The sequence below is a fragment of the Sarcophilus harrisii genome, chromosome 2, assembly GCF_902635505.1.
Source record: "Sarcophilus harrisii chromosome 2, mSarHar1.11, whole genome shotgun sequence".
Taxonomy (NCBI): domain Eukaryota; kingdom Metazoa; phylum Chordata; class Mammalia; order Dasyuromorphia; family Dasyuridae; genus Sarcophilus; species Sarcophilus harrisii.
The window spans coordinates 261,145,327-261,160,575 of NC_045427.1; the positions used below are offsets into that span (position 1 = coordinate 261,145,327).

The following is a 15,249-nucleotide window of genomic DNA, read 5'->3' on the forward strand; positions in this document are numbered from 1 at the left end:
TGTTTCACTTTGCAAGTTTAAGACATTAGCAAACACTACAAATCAGGGCTTGATTTTTCATTTTTATTGGTTTTCTAAATTTAAAGTGATGGAGAAAAGGTTAATAATGCATTAAATCTAAAAGGGTGTCTTGAGTACATGAAAAACTAGTTGTACAATGAGATAATTCTGACCAGTTCCAATGATTTTCTGATGAAGAGAGCCATCTAGATCCAGAGAGAGGACTGTGGGAACTGAGTGTGGATCACAACATAGCATTTCACTCTTTTTGTTGTTTGCTTGCATTTTATTTTCTTTCTCATTTTTTTCTTTTTGATTTTTCTTGGGCAGCAAGATAATTGTATAAATATGTATACATATATTGAATTTAACATATATTTTAACATGTTTAATATATATTGGATTATTTGCATCTGTGGAGGGGGTGGAGGAAAGGAGGAGAAAATTTGGAACACAAAGTTTTACAATAGTTAATGTTGAAAAATTATCCATGCGTATCTTTTGAAAATTAAAAAGTTTTAATTAAAAAGAAAAAGCTAGTTAAAATAATTTACCAGTGCAGTCCTACTCCTGATGATACAATTACAAAAATTGGTCCCAAAGCAGGGTGGGGGGTGGGGGAAGGGAACGCAAAATGTCCACAATGAAATATACATAAAATAAGTGCATATAGTAATATATAATATAAATGCAAGGTAATTTTTGGAAGGAGACCTGAACATCTGGGGACCAAGAAAAACCTCATGGTAGCATTTAGCATTTGACAATGAACTAAAATGAAACTTTTGATCATAACTGCTTTCTAACAGCTTACATTTACATATTGCTATAATATTCAGGAAATGTTTACTTTATAATAGACTTTGTGATAGGTAGCATAAGAAATTAGGGCTCATCAGGGTTAGATGATTAATTCCAGCTTCTCAAATCCAGGATGTGGGACTATAAATTCAAAGTCCTTTTCACCACACCACATACCATACCACTTTCCTATACCATGTTGCCTCCCAATATCCAAATAAGATCCTATCAATTTGATTGTAGGGAGGCGATATGCATTTGCTAACTGTTTATTATGTACCAGGTATTAGGATAATTATGGTAAGTATTTTAAAGATATTATCTTTTTGATCTTCTCAATAATCCTTATGAGGTGAGCCCATTTGACAGATGATGAAACTGAGGCAGAAGTTAAGGGACTTGCCCAGGATCACACTATGAATAAGCATAGATTTGAACTCAGCTCTTTCTGATTCCTGACTTAGGGCTCTATCCACTGTGCCACCTAGCAGCAGAGGCCAGAGGTTTAAACCCTGGTCTTAAAGAGCCTCCAAATTTAGCATTCTTTCTATGTGCCTCTCTGGAGCAAATGCCAGCTATTTCATTCAGAGATCAGAGAATTTGCATCTTTACAACCCATTCTTTCTACCTGGTCTTAGACTATGCTTTTCATCCCATCCAACTTCCCACTACAATGCCAGGATTTATGGAGCTTCAGTATTGTATCATCTTCCTGGCTATGGGGGGTCTCTCTTGCTAGTTCCAGCCTTCTGCCTCAGACCTCCAGAGACCTGCTACCAAGGGAGCTGATTGGCCCATCTTTGGTTCTCTATTCCTGGGGCTGAGCTGATCTGGTCAGTGAGGGAGTTAGTGAAAACTATGCTCATATCCCATCCAGTCATCCAGTTTATTAGAGTCTACTTGTTCAAACGTGCTATCTTCTTCACCTTCTGTGAGCACTTCTACCTGCTTCTACCTTTTACTCTATCTCTGGAAACAGTAATCAAATCATTGCCACTAGGCAGTGTGACAAACTACTTCCTTATACCTCCACCCCCAATCTGAGGGACTCCCCAGGGCAAAAATCTCTTTGACTGTGTCTGCTGTTGTTGTTCAGCCCAGTTGGTCTACCTCTTCATCACCCCATTTGGGGTTTTCTTGGCAATGGCTTGCAATGGCATACTTCTCCAATTCATTATGCAGTTGAGGAAACAGGGCTAAATGACTTCCCCAAGGTCACGAAGCTTCTAAGTGTCTGAGGCCAAATTTGAACTTGGGAAGATGAATCTTCCTAAGGTCCTGATCTGCCTCTGGATCTGTTGTACCACCTAGCTGCCTCTTTGATGGGTCCCCTACTTCCCTCTATATATTGTATAACTCTCTTCTCAGAATATAAGGTTCTATCTCTGTCTCTCTTTTTCTCTCTCACTTTCTCACTTGTGTGTGTGTGTGTTCAACTCACCCATTTTGGATGGACCTGACTTGACTTGCCCAGATCCTGGAATTGTTTTATTTTTTTATCTTTGTATCTTTTGTGGTTTGTCACACTCGGCCCAGTGGCAATGATTTGGTTTCTATTCTCACAGGAAGAGTAAAAGGTAGAAATCAGGTAGAAGTGCTCATAGAAGATGAAGGAGATAGCATAATGTTTGAACAAGTAGACCCTAGTAAACTGGAAGGCTGGATGGGCTATGAGTGTGATCTGTCATAGCTTTCACTAACTCACTTACTCACTAGATCAGCTCTCTTGGTGGAAAGTTGGGGACATAGTCTCTGTAGGTCTGAGACAAAATGCTGCTTTTCCTGGAATAAGGAAGGGAGGCCCTATAGCCGGAGAGACTGATATCTATCTAAACTCCGTTGGTCCTGGCATCCTAGTGGGAATGTGTATGTTTTTGATATCCTTGATAAATTCATGTTAGTTCATTCCTTCATTCTAAGATTTAGCCCTAGTTCCCATCCTATCCATCTTGTCCAGGACAGATAGTAGCAAGGATCACTTTCTGCATTAATAATGGATGAGAGAGAAGAGGTAGTAAGCCAATAAACCCAACTTGGCATTCATCAAACAACCAGATTAAGGTGGGAAGAAATTCCACACGTTCCACACTAAATTCCATCCTAATTTTTGGTTCCAGACCAGGGACTTCCACTCCCTTCCCTGGGGGAGCACACCCCTTTGGAGAATTTAGAAGAGGTACAGAAAGCACAGTACATTCCTGGGGTGCTAGAACCTAGCATCGGGTGCCAGATTTTTAGTGTTCCATCCCATTTAGCTCATGCGGCAGTTTCCAAGAGATCTCCACGAGAGCCAGGAATTCCAGGGAGAGGAGGAATTGGAACTGAATGGTTTGGGAAATTGTTTTTCCATCTTCACCAGGGCTACAGATCTTTGCCGTCTGATCAGCAAGACATGTCCAAATTTGAGAGAGCCCCCAGATTCCAGTGGGATAGGACATGTCTATGTCTCTCTGTCTTTCTGTCTCTCTCTCATTTTCTGTGTGTGTGTAACTCACCCACTGCGGATGGACCTGACTTGACTCACCCAGATCCTGGGGAGAAGGAACCGAGCTGAGTCACGTGCCGTGCCTCTGCAATGCAAATTAATGAGTTAATTACCATACAGTCAGCAAGGGGGCCGCTCCGCCGAGCCCAGCAGTTCTCTCTGCAAGGCCCGGTTCCTGCCCGGGAGAGCTGGGATTGTTTCCAGCCTGAAATGCCTCGCTGTCTAGGGTGACAGCGGAAGCCCCCGGCGGGATTTCTCGCTGGCTACTGCGGAGCGAGGCCCGAGGACCGGGCGCCGGGGGAGAGAGCAGCCGGGTCTCGGAAGCAAGATGAAAGCGCCTGGGCGGGGATACCTCTCCCCCAATGGCTGGTGGCATCCAGGTGAGGGGGGCGGAGGGTGGCCTCCTTCCCTCGGCCTTCCCGCTCCCCAGGGAGAGGGCCAGGAAGAAGAGAAGCCCAACAGAGCTGGGTCCGCCTGCCCGTTTCCTCCGTGGCTTTTCTCTGGTTAAATGAACGTGGGCTGTGTCTCACCTGACGCCACACCCTGAGTCAGACCTCAGCCAGGTGAAGCCAGCACAGTCCAAACACGTAAGCCAGGGTCTTTGCCTCCCTTCTGCTCCTCTCCCCACTCCCAGCTGTCGCCTCCCACCCTCCTCTCCCGCCGCGCTCCCGCCTCTCCCAAGTTTCTCTGGGACTCAGCACATCTTGGCAGGTGGGGTTCCCTCCCTCCCTTTTCCCCGGATAATGGGGAAAGCTTATCTTAGCTCGGCTGTGGAGGGGACGGGGAAGTGGAAAAACCCCTATCGCTTGTCCGTTCTCCCCTCTTGATGACTGACAAGTTTGTCGGATTTCTCCAGCTGGGAGCTGGACTCGGAACTAAGTGCGGTTCATTCTCCTTGGCTCAGGTCCTTTTGTCCGGGCTGTGAGTGTAGAAGGTGGAGGATTGGGGCGGGGGTGGGGGGTGAAGGGGCGCAGAGGGAGGACGGGAAGGAGATTGAGGTTGGGGTGGAGTGGAGAAAAAAGCTACCTCTGATTATACGGAGAGTAGAGGAGAAAGGAAATATGAGAAGGTGTGCTCAGAAATCTTCCTGAAGGTGTTCTAAGAAAGTAAAAAATCTGAATTATTTTTTGAGAATGGGAATTTTTCTAATCTTTTCGGGGGCCGAGTTTTACAGAGGCTGAGCACCGGGCTAGGTATTATCAAGGGTTCTAGATTTCTGTCTTTGCCTTTGAGGAGTGGAGGAAGTGGGGATGTTCTAGTATAGGGAATCAATATGACTATCCGGGAGGCACGTAAGAAGGAATGATTGGTGGAAATGTATTGGAATTTAACGGGCTATTTCTGGAAAGATATGCACACAAAAGTAAAAGCTATCCCCTTCCTTGATGCCAAGAGTACTAGTAGCTTTCAGATTGTTGATGGCAGCTTCTGGGCTAACAGAGAGGATCAGAGAAAGCAATGCAAGTGGATTCTGGAGCCAGGGGCCTGGATTCATATCCCACTCCTGACTTCCATTTGGTATGAAGTTGGACAAGTCACTTAACCTCCCTGGGCCTCAGTTTTCTCATGTGCCAAATGAAAGAATGGGCTAGATGGCTTCTGAGGTTTCTTCCAGAGGGGGTCTTTGATTTTTGTAATCTGAGGCATTACAACCCATGACTTTATTAGAATACTATTGACCTCTCATTTTGTATACAACATGAAACCCACCATCCCCTTTTTCATCCGAGGTGAGATCTGGCAGGGGAAAGTTTGGAATATCCTGGAAGTTGACCAGAGACACAATCTTTGAAAGACATTTGCTATATTGATCTGCTATTTTTGATCTGTTTCAGCAAACAGCAGCACCTGGATCTTTATTTATTGGGGGATCACTGAATAAGGTCCTATGGTTAAGGACTCTTCCTTATGGTTCCAAGATCTTTGAAAGTTCTGTCCACATTGGAGTAAAGAAAGCAAGGAAGAAAAGGAAAGAGGGGAAAAAAGCCAGTAAGTGGTGAGTACAGCTTTTATATCTGCAAGAGCTTGGGTGGGAAGGGATCTCTCTGGCAGACATCTGAAGAAGGTTATCCCTTCCCTAGATACCGAAGTTCCTTTCTTAGGAATACCTGGGATTCTTTCTTGCCTTACTAGTCAATTGCCTCTTAGGAACTGGGTGATAATGAGAGAGGGGGTGAGAGGGGAGAAGTAATTCCTTAAAAAAAAAAGTTCTCATTTCTTCAGCATGGATAGGTATTCATGAGTATTCCTGTAGTAAACAGCCCCATAATCTACCCCACATGCTTGTTCCCCAGCCCCATTACACACACCTGGCAGGGGCTGGTGCTTTTTATCAGCTCTGATGTTCATCCCTAGGGTGAAGTGACGTATCCTAGATTAGGGTTCTGAGTTCACAGGTTGAGAAATAAGATTGAGAAATTCGCGCTAGCTTGGGTTCTAGAAAGAAGTAGGAGACATTCTCAAGATGATAGATGTCTGGTGACTGGAAGGCTGACCTTCCAGGAAACTGATACTTTGGTGACTTAATGCCAACCAAACTGATTAATCTGGTCAAATTCCTTTTATTTAGCCTTTCTCACAGTAAACTAGCAACATCCCTAGAATGCAAGTTGTATCAATGGCAGGTTTTGTTTCCTTTCTTGTTCTTACTTGACATACCTGGTCCTTTGAGGATTCTCTATTTTTTGTTGTTGTGGTGGTGGTGGTGGTAGTGGTTGCGGTTGGTTTGTTTTTTGGTTTTGGTTTTTTGTTGGGGCTTTTGTTTGTTTTTATCCTCACTGAATCTCTCAGTTGCATCTTCTTTAAAATGAAGCTAAAAATACACAATCTACCTCATAGGGCTATTAAAGGTATTTAAAGAGATATTGTACTTCAGTCAGTAAACCAAGTCTACAAGTGTTTATTAAGCATCTAATATTGCCAGACACTTGTGCTAAGTAATGGAGATATTACTACCAAAAAAACAAAACAAAACAAAACAAAAAAACAAAAAGGCAAAAGCAAGTGGAATATGGGCTGAGTGTGAAGGAGAGCATTCCAGAATCAAAGGGAATGGCCATTGTTGACTATCATGGAGACGGAATATTGTGTTTGAGGGATGGCAATAAGGCCAGTGTTATTGGACCATAGAGAATATGAAGGATGGTAAAGTATAGGAAGACAGAAAAGATAAGTCATGGCCAGGTTGTGAAGGACTTTAGAATCCTTTCACTTTGTATCTGATGCTCTGCTGGATTTTAATTCCACAGAACAATATGCCCCCAACACCCATTTTCCTGCTTCCATTTGTATATGTTCTTTCCCTTTAGACTATAAATTCCTTTTTATGAATTGTATCCACAATGCCTGACACATATTAGACACTTAATAAATATTTATTGGGTAGAAAAACAAAAAACAAAAAACAAAAACAAAAAAATCCCAAACAGAACTTGTAAATTGCCATGTAAGTGTGAGCCGTGATTATTATTTTCAAGAGAGAAATAGTAAACATAGCTCACATTTATAAAGTGATTTAAGGTTTGTAGAGTGCTTCAATATATTATTTCTTTTTAAGTCCTTCAGCCACCCCCATTTTGTGAAGGAAACTGAAGCTCAGTGAGGTTCAGTAATTTCTTCTAGGTCCCTAAACTACTAATCATCCACAGAGGGATTAAAACAGAAGGCTTTTTGATGCCAGGTCCAGTACCATCTCCACTCTCTTGAGAATTCTAGAACTGTTTGCAAAGGTGAATGTTAAAAACTATTTTTGCAGGTATTTGGTAAATTAAAAATTGATTACAAATGGAAAAATAATCTTAAAATAACTTTTTAAATGATTAAAGACAACAAAAATAATTCTAGAACTGAAAGGGATCTTAGACATAATTTAATCTAATCCCACTCATTTTAGAGATGAAGAATCTGATGTCCAGATTTACTTTCATTCACACAACCACTTCAGTGTCTAAGGATTCCAGGGACAAAAGGTTCTGACTTTACAAAGGTTCTGACTGTACAAAAGCCAGTCCTAATGGGGTTAGATGCTATCCAGCCTAGAGGTAAATAAAGGAACAAGCTTTTGGAATATAAATCTTTGGTAGGAGGTCTAGAAGCCTAGATTTTGCTCCTGGGTCTACCTGCTGCTTGTTATCAGTGTGAACTTGGGCAAGATAGTTGAACTTGGATTCTTCTCTGCAAAATGGAGGTAATATCCTTACCCCCTGATTGCTTACTCAGGGGTTTGGGATGTGGAGATCATGAAATGAGAATGTATGAGAACTTCAAAAAAGAGTGTGGTATTTTTTAAAATATTAAATGTGTAATTAAAATATTAACATTGAGCATCAATGTAACCAGTTAAACTTGCTTAATAACTATATTCAATAATAGCTAATGTTTATACAGAGACTACTATGTGGTGGGCCCTATGTTAAATGCTTTCCAATTATTGTCTCATTTGATTCTCATGACAACCCTTGGAGGTAGGTGCTACTATTATCCCTATTTTACATATGAAGAAACTGAGGCAGATAGTGTTGTTAGTTTCTCAGGGTCACATAGCTGAGTGTCTGAAGCCAGATTTGAATTTAGGGTTTCCTGATCATCATGCTGCCTATTTTTAATTAATTAGTTCCAATCTATAAAATGTCATTACAGTTTTTACAATCATGGATCTTCACTCCAGTTAAGGCTATAATAAATCCTGTTACATTTGGCTATGAGGGATGCCTCATACCTTCTTGAAAGGTATTACCTCCAGTTTATCTGGTGACTCTTATGAGACTAGAAAGCAGAGCAGTTCCCTGGCCATTGAGGTTTGCATAAAAATCTTTCTTGATTTTGTTGTGTTCTTCAAACTTGACTATTTTAATTACATTATAGCATCCTACTGCATTGATGGCTACAAGGTCTTTGACCACTTTCTAATTGTTGGACATCTAGGTTGTTTTGCAATTATATCTAATACTACTATAGAAGTTTTTGGAAAATAACACCTCCCTCCCCATTTTTGTTTTATTTTGTTATAACACTTTGCTTCCTTGGAACTCAGGTTCCTCATCTATATTGATAAGTCTGAACTAGATGGCTTTTGAGGTCTAAGTTATAGTCTAGACCAGGCCTTCTTAATCTTTTTCCATTCCCGACTCCTTTTTACCTGAGAATTTTTTTTACGTGATCCCAGGTACACAGATATATAAAACGTATATACAAATCAAACACTTACTGATAAATAACTCACCCATTCGGTTACATGATTTCATGAGGTTTATATTTAAGCAGCTATGATCTAGACCAAGTGATCATAGGATTCTGTGATATGTGGTATTTTTTTTTTTTTTTGCTTGCTTATGACACAGCACCACCATCATCATCAACAACATCATTATTGTTATTATTATTGCCAAGAGTAATCAGGGTTACTGGAAGAACCTCTATGTGTGATCATACATAAATATTCCAGTCAAGAGGGGTTTGCACACTTAGCACATACTCAGGGCATAGCCTTTCAGAACCACTGTTTTGATCATGTGAACATTTTCAGGGTCATAAAGAGTTAGGCACAATTGAAAAACGACTCAACGATTATTGTTATTGCCAGAAAGATTCTAACTGGTGGCCCCTTGCTCATTCACTTGGTGGGAACAGCTGTGAGTTGCTTACCACAGTAGGTCAAAGCTGCTTTGGAAAGTTAGATGGGGCAAGAGAGATCTGCAGCTTGTTTCCAGCTTGCTAGAAAAAAGATTCAAGTTCCATAGAACTGATGCTGTGAATCAGAACAAAGGTTGGGATCTTAAGCAAAGCCTTTCAAATAAAAAGAGAGAACTGATCTTAGTTTGAGCCCCAGGAGCAAACCCCCAGCCTTGGGTGGCAAGGGAGAGCTCTAAAGTGGTTAACCCTGGGTCAATATTGACTGCATTGTGTTAATCCCAAATCTTGGCCTCCCAAAAGATGAATGTTGACATAAGAGATTAAATGAGCTTTGTTATCTTCCACAAAGGAATTCTCAGGTCTTGAAGTGACTTGAATGGAAAAAAAAATTAGGAAGCCCAAAAGCAAATTGGGAATTTCTCTTGGTCTCCTTAACAAACCAGTTTGAACCATGAGGGGCTCCAAGGCAACTTTCCATCTACCTGTGGGCTAAATCACACCGCTTTTAGATACTTTAGTTAACTCATTTTTAAAATAAAAGGATTGTAGGATGAGAGAAAGATCGCTGGCTCCAGAGTTAGGATCCAGGTTTAAATCCCACTTCCATCTCTCACTATCTTGGGCAAGTCCTCAAGGCTCTCTGGAACTCAGTTTCCTCTACTAAAGATGAGGGAATAGATGGTGATGAGGTCCCTTCCAGCTCAATGATTCCAATGCTTTTTTTTTTACATACCGCTGGAAGGCTTAAACTTAACCAGGGCAAGATATGTGAAAGCCTGTCCTATATTTTAATGAATGAAGTGGGTTCCTTGGAAATCCCATAAAGAATTTAAGATGAAAACAGGGGAAATTCTATCTATGCAAGTTTTTCCTCTGGGGTATTATTCCCAGAGTTGTAGAAATTGAGGTTGGAGGTCATAGGGCACCCCTAAACATCTTAGGAAAAAATTTTATTCCAAAATCTCTTAAATAGGGTAGAACAGAAACCTCCTAGGTCAGTGACTTCTATTTATTAAAGTATGTATCATATATATATTTTTAAATAACTCTGAGAGTCAAGTAATATTTCCTTCTTGACAACTTCTGGGGATGCTGGAAAGGGCAAGTGAAATCATTCCCATTACCAGTAAGGGGGACCCTAAGGTCTATAAGGGAGATCTGGTGTGACAACTTACCCATAACCAGTCCTAGAATCAAATCCCCCTCCTCTGAAATGGCCTGTGTGACTTTGGACCCTCAGCCTTCTTAGGTAAATCTCAGTTTTCTTGACTATAAAATGAAAGGAATCAGAAAATTCCTCTGAAAAAGGGACCTCTAGGTCCCCTTCCTATTCTAATTCTATGATTTTTTCAATCACTATAGGAACCTTCAACTCCTTCATTTCCTACCCTTCTTCTCTCCTAGATCCACATACTCAAATCCCTAATCTTTGTGAGCCTTCAATGATATGGATTGGCACATGGTTTCAACAGGTCAGGCTTGCCCACAGGTATAAATTGTATGGAAGTAATATAGTTTCCCAGTCATTAGAGTTAAAATAAAATAGGCTGTGGTGAGAGGTGGTAAATTCTTCCCTTGAGAAATGTCTTCAAAGGGAAGCTAGATGAACACTTATTAGGGGTCATAGATGTGTGTGTGTGTGTATGTGTGTGTGTGTGTATTGAATTCATAGTTTTAGATGTCTTCTTTTAAAATAAATATTTTTATTGATAGCTTTTAAAAAATTTATTTTCCCCATACATATAAAAACATTTTTTGGGGGTTATATATATACATTCATTTTTTATATATTTCCTTATGAATCATGTTGGGAGAGAAAAATTAAAACAAATAACTTTTGTTTTTCCATTACCTAGATTTTTTCCCCTGTTTTTCTTCCTCTCCCTTCCACTCAGATTCCTTCCAATCTTCTCTCCTCTGATTCATTCTCACCTAGATGTCTTCGTTAACCTGAATGCTAGGTGTCCATAGGTCTTTGATAGATGGGAATGTTTCTCACCCTCTTTTAAAACACTTGGTAATGAACTGTAAGCCTTGGGGATGCTGGTGTCTGGAAACAACCCTGAAAAGATTCTTCTAGCCATCCTTTTGCTAGGAGCACTTGGCCAGTTTCCAAACCAATTCATCGAGGCTGACTGATGAACTATAAAAGTCACATGACTGACTTTTAAACAAATAGACCAGAATGAATACCTGAAGACATGCACTACTCTCTCTCTCTTCAGTCATTACCTGAGGAGCCCAAATATTTACTTCAATCCTATTCTCAGTGCTCAAAACTGTTTTGGATTCTCTTTGAGAAATGCCTTTGGAGCCCCATGCATGCTTTTTAAAAACTAACTTGAGAAATGAGAAATGTGTTTTATATATTTTTTTAAATAGCCAAAGATCAAAAGGAAGCAAATCACTTGGAAAATTTGAGGGGAGAGCACTAACATCTAGGCATTAGGGAAGGTTTCAAGGTAGAAGCAATTATCTGCACTGAGCTTTAAAGAACTGGAAGGTAAGAATTCAGAAAGGTATAAAAGGAGTAGACATGTAGCAGTGTGATTAAAGGGAAGAGAAGTGAAGGATGCGATGTTGGGGAGTAGAAGCTTCTCTGAACCTTGGGTTCTCTTACATGTAAAATGAGAGGGTTGGGTTAGCTTCCAGCCCCATAGCTCAGGTTGTATGATCCTAAGACTAAAGAATGAAGTGGGTGACTGAGCACAGTGATACTGTTTGGAGTCCAAAAGAATGACTCATAACTATAGGTAAAGAGACTCATTTTCTCATGTGGCTTGGAAACAGACTCTGAAGCCACTTCCAAATGAGGATATCAAAAAATGCTTTGAGCAATTCCAGCACAATCGCAGCTGAGTGTGTAGTTTTCCCAAGATGGCAATTTGGAAGTAAATGCATTTATTTGAATGTCAAAGTTCTGGTTTACTTCTTTAAACAAACAAATAAACCAATCAGTCTCCCTACTCTCTGTTCATACCTAGGATTGACTGAGTGCCCACATCTTGGAAAGGCCTTGGTTAGAGTCATCCCACCAGTTGCCCAAAAAAGGCTTCCATCCCTATCCTAGAGCAAATGCTTCTACCAAATAAGTTCAAGAAGCATTTATTTAATAATTTTATTATTTAAATAATTTAAATAAAATTGTTTAAGTAAATGTCATGTTGTAGTAGTAAAGGGCTAGGCCTGGGATCAGGAAGTCATGGATTCAGTTTCTTCTTATTTTTTGTGTAACTGTGGGTAACCTTTGGGACCCTCAGTTTCCTCATCTGTAAAATGGAGCTAATAATGCCTGTAGTACCAACTTCATGTGGTTGTTCTCATTTCAAATGAGGTAAAGGCGATTTTTAATGTTTAAAGTCCATATACATATTATTTATTAAACATCTATTATGTGCAAAGTACAGTACTATTCATTAGTGGTACAAAGACAAATTTAAAAAAATAAAAACCAGTTTTTTTTTCCTATCAAGGAGTTTACATGGAAAGAGAAAGGAGGAGACAAGAATAAGCGTTTGTTAAGCTCTTACTATGGGTCTGGCATTGTACTAACCACTTTGCAAATATTATCTCATTTGTTGGGGGTTGAAATTTAGAGAAGGGGTTACAACATTTATGCAAACAAACAAAACTGATTAAATCTGGCATCATCCACTACACTCTAATCCCATTTTTTTCTGAGAGGAGGAAAGTGTGTTTTACCAGCCGTTGTTTAGGAATCATGCTCCCTTCCTCCCACCTTCCATGACTATGATGTTGTTCAATCATGTTTTACTCTTTGTGCCCACATTTGGGGTTTTCTTGGCAAAGACATTGGAATGGTTTTGCCATTTCCTTCTCCTGCTCATCTTACAGATGAGGAAACTGAAGCAAAATCAGGATTAAGTGACTTCCCCAGGGTCACATAGCTAGTGTCTGAGGTCAGATTTGAATTCAGGTCTTGCTGACTCCTGGCTTGGTGATCTATTCACTGAACTACCTTGTTGCTCCTAAACTACACCAGATCACTGAAACGGAGAATAAACTGTCAGCCAGAGAAGGCAGAACTCTAACTTCAGTTGATCTCTAACTCAAAGATTAGCCTATGAAAGACAAGTACAAACTTCTAAAGGAGAGCACCATCAGGAGGTCAGCTGGCCCTATTCCAAACCTTCAGGCTTGCTTCTCCTAAATTATGCCAGGCTGTTTGACATCTAGCATCATAGGTTTATGGGATTTAGAATTAGAAGGAACCTTCATGATGAGTTCAGTCCCTTCATTTTACAGAAGAGAAGATTAAGACCCTGCCAGGCTAAGTCAGTTAATAAACATTTATTAAGCACTTATATTTCCAAGCACTGTGCTGATCACTTGAATGACTTACTCAAGTTCATACAAAGTAGTTATAGTAGGATTTAAATCCAAATCTTGTATTCAAATTCCAGGGTAGTACAATCTATTACATCAAGAAGTGCCTGCTACTATTATAAAGGAGCTTTGGGCACTGGAGTAAATCAAAAGGAGGATCATGGTAGATGATATGCAGCTGTGTGAACTTAGATAAATCACTTAACCTTTTAGTCTCAGTTTCCTCACCTGTAAAATGGGGATAATACTCTACCTCTGAGTTTTCAAGTGAGATAATATATGTGTAATATTTTTTAAATTTTCAAATGCTATGTAAATGTTATCATTGTTTTCATTAACTATTACATACCTCTTGTATTCCTGAAGTGCTCTCAACTGATTCACTACTAAATTCTTAAGGCTTTGCTAGAAAAAGTAATTCAACAAAGAGAAGTCTCTGAAGAAACAGAGATAATAGTAAGGAATCCTCAAGAGCTGTTGCAGGCCCTTGCCACATAATAAAATGTCCTTTACTTTCTAGGATTTATTTCTCACTTCTTCTTGGTTCATAATTTATTCTCCTTAACATTCTATCTCTTCCCAGATACATTTTTAAATTTCATGTAGTGGAGGATTGATTAGGGTCCCCTAATTGATTGATGTCCCCTAATTTATTGGATGAAATTTTATGAATCCTTCCCTTTATATTAATAAACTAAGTTCAAGTATTGATTGTCAGTTGCTACCTGTATACTTTTGGGCAAATCATTGGGCAAATCATTTATGCTTTCAAGCCCCGGATAAACGTGATTTTCTCTTAAGCTTAATCTACTCATCAGTACTTTCTCCCTCATTTTCTTAAGTTTAGACAATTGACCCCTCAAAAAAAATCAAGCCATAATTTTCAGCAACATTCACCCTTGCAAGACTTTGCATTCCAAATTTTTCTCCCTTCCTTCCCTCCACTCTCTCTCCTAGACTGTAAGTAATCCAATATATATTAAACATGTGCAGTTCTTCTATATATATTTCCACATTTATCATGCTGCACAAGAAAAATCATATTAAAAAGGAAAAAATGAGAAAGGGAAAAAACAAATAAATAACAACAAAAATGGTGAAAATACTATATTGTGATCCATGATCCTCTTGGATGTAGATGGCTGTCTCCAAAACAAGTCTAATGGAATTGGCCTGAATACGTCATTGTTGAAAAGAGCCAAGTTGATCACAGTTTGTTATTGCCATGTATAATGATGTCCTGATTCTGTTCATTTCTTAGCATCAGCTCATGTAAGTCTCTCCAGGCTTCTCTGAAATCATCCTCCTGATCATTTCTTGTAGAACAATAATATTCCATAACATTCATATACCATAACTTATTCAGTCATTCTCCAACTAATGGGCATCCACTCAGTTTCCAGTTCCTTGCCACAAACATTTTTCACATGTGGGTCCTTTTCCCTCTTGTATGATCTTTTTGGGATACAGACCCAGTAGAGACACTGGTGGATCAAAGGGTATGTATGATTTAACATCTCTTTGGGCATAGTTGCAAATTGCTCTGCAGAATGGTTGAATCAGTTCACAAATACACCAACAGTTTGGCAAATATTTATAAGGATATGTACTCAAATGCAAAAGCAATAATAAAACATTGGCCTCCAGTAGTTTATATTCTACTGGGGAGATACAGCATGAACTTGGATAGTTTCAATACAGAGTAAGAAGTTATGATAAAGATTGAAGTTCTAGGAATATTTGAAAGAACAGCCCAAATATCTCTGAGCATTAGGGAAAGCTTCAAGGCAAAAGCAGTACTTGAGATGAGCTTTAAAGAACCAGAAAATGAGAATTCCAAAAGGTGGAAATGAAAATGAAGGGTATGTGGCAGTGTGATTAAGGGAAGGGAACAGATGGGAGGGATTTGGGAGAGGTAGAATCTATGAGACTTGGCTTCTGAATAGATAAAAGATTAAAGAGAAGAGAGAGTCAAATGCAGTGTC

The 15,249-nt window shown here is 39.7% G+C and overlaps 1 protein-coding gene across 4 annotated transcripts in view; it reads left to right on the plus strand.

The window, feature by feature from the left end:
- The window catches only part of PAK6 (p21 (RAC1) activated kinase 6), an 88,839-nt gene that overhangs the window by 29,804 nt on the left and 43,786 nt on the right, over positions 1–15,249 (plus strand). For 2 of the 4 annotated variants that reach the window (XM_031952082.1, XM_003755991.3), the window contains one exon: positions 5,122–5,282. The gene's annotated coding sequence lies outside the window, so the exon portion shown is untranslated. The other 2 variants (XM_031952084.1, XM_031952083.1) reach the window with 2 other exon arrangements.